Source organism: Dipteris shenzhenensis, chromosome 10 (assembly GCF_047967505.1).
Source record: "Dipteris shenzhenensis isolate YYH24624 ecotype China chromosome 10, Dip_SZ_1.0, whole genome shotgun sequence".
NCBI classification, from domain to species: Eukaryota; Viridiplantae; Streptophyta; class Polypodiopsida; order Gleicheniales; family Dipteridaceae; genus Dipteris; species Dipteris shenzhenensis.
In genome coordinates, this window is record NC_141605.1 from 40177195 (window position 1) to 40185567 (window position 8373).

Consider the following 8373-nt stretch of genomic DNA (forward strand, 5'->3'; position numbering starts at 1 on the left):
ATCACATTTTCACCCTGAGGGAAATTATTGAGGAGGCGAAGTCAGGGCGTCAGCATGCCTACACTTGCTTCGTAGATTTTCGTAAGGCATTTGACACTGTCCCACGCTCTCGCTTGATCAAGAGGCTATAGAAGCTACATCTCCCAGATATCATGATTTGGGGGGTCGTGAGTCTATATAAGTCAGTCAAAGGGAGGATACGTTCCCCAGGAGGCTTATCAGACTTGGATTGAGAGCACCATTGGAGTTAAGCAAGGCTGTCCCCTATCACCAACTCTCTTCGGGCTCTATATTGATGAGATCACTTCTTTTGTCGATCGAGTAGGCAGAGGGGTTCGCTTCTGGCTGACCTGATGGTGCAGATATTGTTGTATGCCGATGACATAGTCGTCATATCATTGTAACCATCTAGCACATAAAATGAATGAACTAAAATTCATTTTGCTTATTTGCCTTCCTTTCTAGCCGCCTTCTAGAAAGGAAGGAAAATGGGTTGTCTATCAAGATCGCAAGGCATTGATCAAAGACTTCAAAGCCAAGCCAATAGACCCTTAGTCTATAACTGATGTATGATCTTCATTTGCTCTCCCTTTTTCTATTTTGGTTTCTTAGATGTACTAGTGGAACCAGTTTTAATTAGAACTTTATGTGATTATTAGTCTCTTGAGACATAATATAAAAAACAACTACTTTTTTTGCCAAAAAATAATAATAATTCATATTTCTACATTTTTTTGCTTCGATGTGTAGTCTAGATTTAGAGTCTAGATTTAGACTAGCACATCCATAGAGGGGACACTTGAATTTCTCCACCCAAGCCAAGTAAGCCATTATTGTATTACTCGATTGGTTTCCACCGACGTGAGTCCCTTCGGTCGATATACACATTCACACATGACACCAGCTCAGTCTCCTGGCATTCAACAGTTCAGCACTTCAGTGTGACACTTAACAGAGTGATGTTCCTCAGATTTAGAATTGTTGCCATGGATGGCTTTTTCAAGTTAGTTTCGTTAAGAAGCTAAACTTTTATATTGGTGTCAAAAGTTTGTATGCCCTAATAGAAATAAATGTTTGAAACATTCACCAAGGTTTGATTCTTTTATGCAATTTAAAGTTTCACCAAGATTTACATTTTTTACTTCAAAATTCAAAAGGAAATATATAAAAGTGTACTATAAAATATCAATATTGTGAAATTAAAAAAATGAGATCAATAAACTTTCACTAAGATTTTATATTAACATGTAAGCATAGCTTCGATAAAAATATCCATGATTGTTGCATACATCTTGCACACACAGATAGCATCCATGTACAGTCATGCTTATTGATTATTTTTAGGCATTGGTTCCCACACATATCCATCAGTCTTGTATAGCCTCTTAGCTACTCCCCGCACATAGTTGTCATCCTTATTTTACAAGCTTGACCTTTGGTATACACATGTTCTCACGTGACTTAGTTTTGACCGTTTAGTGTAAGCCTTGAATCGGGTAGCTCGTGGATAAGACCTAGTGGCAGCTCTCACATAGTGTTCTCATAGGTAGACACTCTCGTCGGTACACAAGTAAGCCTCTAGCATAGAGCCTCCAACATGGAACTATTCACATCACACAGTTGGCGATACACCAGTCATGACTCTGGATGAGATCTGAGAATGGAAAGAGAACCTATTGCAACCATTCATTGCCACAAGGTTATGATTTAGACTCGAGCATCATTGGCCTAGAGAGATTAGATGCAGATGTTCCACATGTTAGCATGGATCAACCTTCACATTTTTATTATGTGCATTCAACAGTAAGCTCTTTGACGGTAAGCGCTCATCATGAGGCACTCCCATCTACATCAGCACAGTTGGATTCTAGTGGTGTACAACCATCACATTCATGCATGGATTTGACTCCATTTACTATCACACTAAGTGATGCAGATATAACAATAGGAGTTTAGCAGTAGTGATGATCATGTAGATTTAAAGTAGGTAAGTCCTCAGTGTGATGCACTCATGCCTTCAGTAGCATGCAAAGATACATGCCATAGTGGATTTATTTCTTCAAGTGATTTCATTTTTGCATTGATCCTTGATGCTTTCACCTCTGATACGGAGCATATTGCATCCTTGGAACCAGTTTTCATATGTAGTACAAATAAGTAGATTAGTGTTCATGATACTTTAGCATCAACTCAGTCATGCCCCATTGTACCACCCTTGGATCCAATGATCACCACCTCTTTCGATTGGCAGATCATTCCTCGGCATGAGTTATGCAGGAGTGCAATCCTACCCCAGCGCAGTGGTGGATATCAAGTTCAACCATAGTTCAACCTAGGGAGTCTTAGTGTTTCAACATGCACTTATGGTTGTAGTATACAATCCATACTTAATACAGATTAGTAGTTCAATCCATGATTGTAGATTTATCCCGACATCAGCATTTAGCCCGTCCTATGCCTCAGGGATATCTTATGTTTTCTCAATTGTATTTCAGGCTTCTAGGCCTTTATATTATCAACTCCACCTTGAGTCTTTAACAAATCCTACATCCCATGCAAATCGATGTTTAGCCATGCACACATGCGATCACCTTCAGCTCATGACAATTGAGCATACAGGTTTGACAGGTTGTCGTACCTTGTCGGTTTATGTGCCTCTTCTTTAGTAGAGAAGAGTATCATACTCGCACCTTCGGCCCCAAATTTGCAACCCCTGGGTCACTCTGTCCACACCAACTATGTGGTCTTCTTTGCCCCAGCATCATTTGATAGCGATTATAGTTCTACTACAACATACCTCATATATTGTTGTTAGTTTTTTTGGGTTGATGAAATCCTTGTTTGTCACAACCTACCGGATTCTTTCTCCATAGCTACATTGACTTGCTTGACATCCGGATGCCTTCTATAGAGTAGTTGCACAGTCCACAAGGACACATGACATGTTCAGCATGCAGCAATATACACTATTCTTCATGAAGTCATCTTTTGATCGACTAGTCTTTGATCTAGGCAGGCATCCTACTTTTTGAATTTCCTTCTTTTTCCCTTCAGCTTATTTTTTGGGCTTAGTTCCCAAAGGTGAAGGATGACATACAACTTAAGAGGGGGGAAAGTACATCTTATATAGGATCACATAAGTTGTACGCATTGTACAAGCTTCCACTACGTAGTCACTGTGCTCACACATGCACATACCACTCTCTTTTTTTTTTTCAAATTTAGATGCTATCATATGCACCAAACAAAATTCACAAAAAGGTTCTTGTACATGCACCCTCTATTTACCCAGTGCGATTTAAGAGGGCATGTTGAAGGATGGTGTAAATTGCACCATTGAGATACGGCATTAGGAGCAAACCCTAACCCTAACCCTAAGGCATTTCTCATGTATATATTCATGATTATGTTCAGAATGGGTGACGGTCTTGATCAAGAAGGACATGAGCTACCTTCAAGGGTTAGTTCACCGCTTCGATATGGAAGGTGGTCTCCCTGCATGTGAGGTTGCGTCCAGCAGGAAAACGTAATGATGCGGTTGTGCGCTCAGTTGCTTGTAAATACTCTTTCTTGCAGTCTAGCGTTATCAAACCATCGTTTGGCACTCTTTCTAGTACTTTCTTGCAAGTAACGTCTCGGGCCGTTTTACGTGTTGTGATCTTGGGGTGCACTTGTGTGGGCACACACCGGAAAGCAAAACGTGGGAAGGGCGTGAGTGCACGTGAACGTGAGCGGGGAACGGTGAGCGGCCCATTCCTTTCATACCATTGTAAATATTCGTGAACCGTTGTGTAACCCTCTAAGCAAGTTGGGCTAAAGGTGGAACGTCGTGCGGTGGGTGTTCTGTGTGACTTTTGAATCGGGGAGGCTATCCAAGGAAGGTCAGGTGTTGCGCAGGCTCGTGAGTCTGTGTGTCTTCACCGCGAGACCGGGATACAAGCGGGGAGTTGGAACCGTGTGGGGAGCAGTGGCCCATGAAAGGGGCGTGGGGATCAGAGGATCCGTGAACGGCGGTCTAGGGGAGGACGCGTCGTGGTTGGGATCGGAAATGGCCGTCTAGGTGCAGGACGTGCCAGGGCCCGTTTTGGCCAGAAAACGCAAAGGCGTCGCGGGACGCAAACTGCGGATAGCTCCGGGTGTGTCTGGGGCTGGTGAGTCCTAGGTGCGCCTGAGGTCAGCGGGCCCGGGTCGAGAGATATCCGCTGTATAGAGAAAATTCTAAGTCCCGAAGACCTAGTCCGTGACACTTGGTATCATACAACATAGTGTACAATTAGTCCTCCTCTCTCTCTTCTCTCTTGTGTGCACTCTTGTCTCTCTTCTCTTTATCATAGCTTTCTAGCTATTAGCTGACTTTTTTTTAAAAAATGTAGTGATCGACATATGGTCAAATTATAGTCAACCAATATATGGTTTACAAAGGATGAAACAAGAAAAATATAAATACCATTATCAATAACTAATATGCTATAATGAACAATTCTTTCATTTCATAATCATTTGGATAATTACATGTAGTTGCCCTTGTAAGAAAAGCCAAAGGCCAAGGGACACTGTCCATTCATTTGGCCTAGAAATTGTAGTCAAATCATGGGTTCCACATTTTGCATTATAGACCTCAAGTGCAAACAACAAATCATATCGATGCATATTCTGCATTATAGACCTCAAGTACAAACAATAAACCATATCTTTGTGCTAAGTTGTTGTAGGACCTATTCTAATTATTTCACCCAAGCGCACGGCCTTTCATTAAATACTTTCTATAAAGAAAATTTTGTAAGACAAATGGAGAAGCCATTATTTACTTGCACACTTACATGTTATCAAATAATTTATCCTACGTACGTACATGTGAGGCAACAAAGTAATCAACCATCTCTTAGCTCTTTAACATAGTAAAATTTCATCAATACCATGCCTTTACTAACCTTTTTTTTGTTGCTATAGAGTCTTAATTCTAGAATCATTTGGGTTTCTGTCCCAATGTTGTAAGACCATATGCCATCAATTTCCTACAAAGTGTATTGATTTTCAAATTATTTTTAAGGATGATTGAATAGATCAAAACAAACATAAATTATGATAGGCAAAGCTATATATACTTAAAAGCAGTATCGAAATTTCCTTCACCAAGGATTTTTGCAAAATGTTGATTGTTATATGGCTAATCCCATGATCAATCAAATGGATCAATTGAAAGAATATTACATTGATTGTTTCAAAATCATATATCTTGTTTTGCATATGTTGTTTTATATCCATTGCTCTCTCAATGAACAAAAGAGTAGCCATTCATACATTTTGGTGTCCTTTAATGCTTGTATGCTTCTAGCATAATCTCCAATTGCAATGATTTAAGAGGAATGAGTTTCAACATGGTGTATTTTCAATTAACATCTACTCGTAAAAATTGGAGGTTGTATAGTAGCTTACTCCATGGATAGTTCAGAATAGAATTGCTAGCGCACTATCATTTTTAACTAATGGCTATAACATGTCTTGTTGTACCTTGTGCACCTTGGATTATACTGCATTTGTTCTACCTTGTGCACCCTGGATTATAACTCGGCCGATTTAAAAATGAGCCATCAATAATGTCACTTATATTGGGAGATATAAGAAATTTATTTTAAGGTAGATTGCACGTTATTTCAGTTTGCACTTCATATGCCTACATTGATAAGCTTTATTGGCTATTTTTCTGGTATTTTTGTATACTTTTGAGCTATGCTTGGCATTCAAGCCTTGTAAAATATAAGAAATATTACAATTCCTATCTTAATTAGCAAGCAGGTTGCAGTTGACACAAATCACAAGTACTTTGATTACTTTGTACATCATGTTTACATCTAGTAGCCTCAATCTAAAGGCATTTGCTACGGTAGTCAACTCCAATTACAGTACTTAAAAGTATTGGATAAAGAACATACCTATTGTAAAAGATAAATGGAAGTATAAAGATGGGACTATACCTAGACCATCTGGTGACCCCATAGGCAGATCGTGCCATTGACTAAGCACATGAATAATGGGATAAGAAAGACAAGTATGACTATCATTTGATCAACTAGAATGTTCAAGATGCCATGCTCAGACAACTAAACACAGTCAAGGTAGCATGGGAAATGCTCTCAACTCTTTATGACTAATTCTGACACTTAGAAGCCAAATGAATTAGATTTTTTACAACATCAACAAATTTTTTCATGCTAATGTAATCAAGATAAAAAACATCAATAATGAACTTGTAACAATAGGAGAGACTAGTTCTACAAGATAAATGGGAGTATATTAATGGGACTACACCTAGACCATTTGGTGACCTAGTAGGCAAATCCTGTCATTAACTCAGCACATGACAATGGGATAAGAAAGACAAGTATGCCTATCACTTCATTAACTAGAATGTCCAAGATGCCATGCTCGAACAACTAAACATGGTCAAGACATGAAAGGTAGCATGGATGTGCTCTCGACATTTTATGACTCCAAGAAGACTTTAATAATTCTGATATTTAGAAACCAAATGAATTGTAGTTTGCACAACAGCAACAAATTTGGTCATGCTTATGTGCGACCAAAGACATTAACAATCAACTTGTAGTAACAAGAGAGACTATGAAGCGTATAGAGATGGTTCAAGTAGTCCTCAATGAACAAGGTGGGCAAGAGAGACTATGAAGCTTGCAGAGATGGTTCATGATGTCCTCAATGAACTATGTGAGGGATAAGAAGCCTTCAGAGATGGTTCAAGTCATCCTCAATGAAGTAGGTGAGGTATATGAAAATCTAGTGTAAAGTATTACCAATCAAAGGCAAGTTCCATCATCACTCGAAGAGATACAATAAGTGTTAACTTGGTGAGGAACTCAGGACTTAGGCCATTTAAGCAAGGAAATGTCAATTCAATGAGCAAGCGTTCACAAGCTCAAATAGAGGTAGAGGTAGAGGAAGAGCATCTCGAAGAAGTGAACACCAACTCAAAACTAGCATTAACAACAACATCAATAGCATCAGCATCCAAGATTCAACATCTCAAAGAAGTGGACACTAATATCCGAATTAGCATCAACAACAACATTAACAATAGCATCGACATCAACATCCAAGATTCCAATATAGGAAATGCATCCAACAATAACATCAACAATAGCATCTACAACAACATCAACAATAGCATCCAACAACAACATCAACAATAGCATCAACATCAACATCAGCATCCAAGATTCCAATATAGGAAATGCATCCAACAATATGCCAAACACATATTACCACAAGAAGCAGTATGACCAAGGAGGTCAATCTAGCAATAATAGATGATTTTTTTGCAAAGAGGGAATCATCGAGGTGAACATCAAAGTCACAGTCATTATGCCAATGACCCAACACAATCTATCTTGTAGTTGAGCATATGAGAAGAGTGATAGTGATTCCAAAGAAAAATGCAGTTATCATGTTGACCATGTGGATCAAGATCCATGGTACATTGATAGTGGTACATCATCTCAAATGATAGACATCAAGAATGGTTTATAGAAATCAAACCATTGGAAGGATCCAAGAACGTTATGTACACTAAAGATAACACTGAATTCAAGGGAAAGACATCATCCTAATTTTTCTAGTATAAAAGGATCAGCCGAAAGATGTACTCTATGTTCCCAAACTCAGCAAGAATCTTTTGTCAGCTGAACAAATGACGGAATATAACTATAGATTCATCTTTGATGAAGACAAAGGTACAATCAGAGACAAAGCAAGAAGATATTAGCTACACCTTATACCATGACAGGGCTTCTCTTTTTTATGTTATGAAGTTCTTTTTGGGTACTGACTATTGGCTTGCATAAAATATTGGGAAATCCATGTCTCCATGAGGTCGAGTTAGGATTGAACCAATTTCCATTCCAAAATAATAATCATGTATGTGGAAATTCTTTCCTTTTTGGTTGCTTTAATATTGGTGCTTTTATTGCCATTTCCTGCAAAACTTGGGATGCCTCCTCTGTTTCATAATCCTACTCAATTTCATGTCCTATCTTGTAAGTTGATGTAGTGGTGCCATGATCTTTGTTCTTGATGAACCTTTTATAAGTTGTCCATGAGTTGTTTGGTGGGTGTTAGTGCCTCACATAGAAAAAACGGCACTCAAAACAAAACATGAACCTTTTATAAAGACCAAGGAAGCTAATAAAAGATCACATAATGTTTGTGGATTGCTACCTTTTTTCAATTGCATCTTTAAAGTCTTATTCCTTGCTGTGATATTGGCCGACTAAGCAATATGCCCAAATGCACACACAATACACATTTACATGGGTTGAGAAAAATGCCACACTCCTTGCATTCTTAGAAAACTTCTACAAT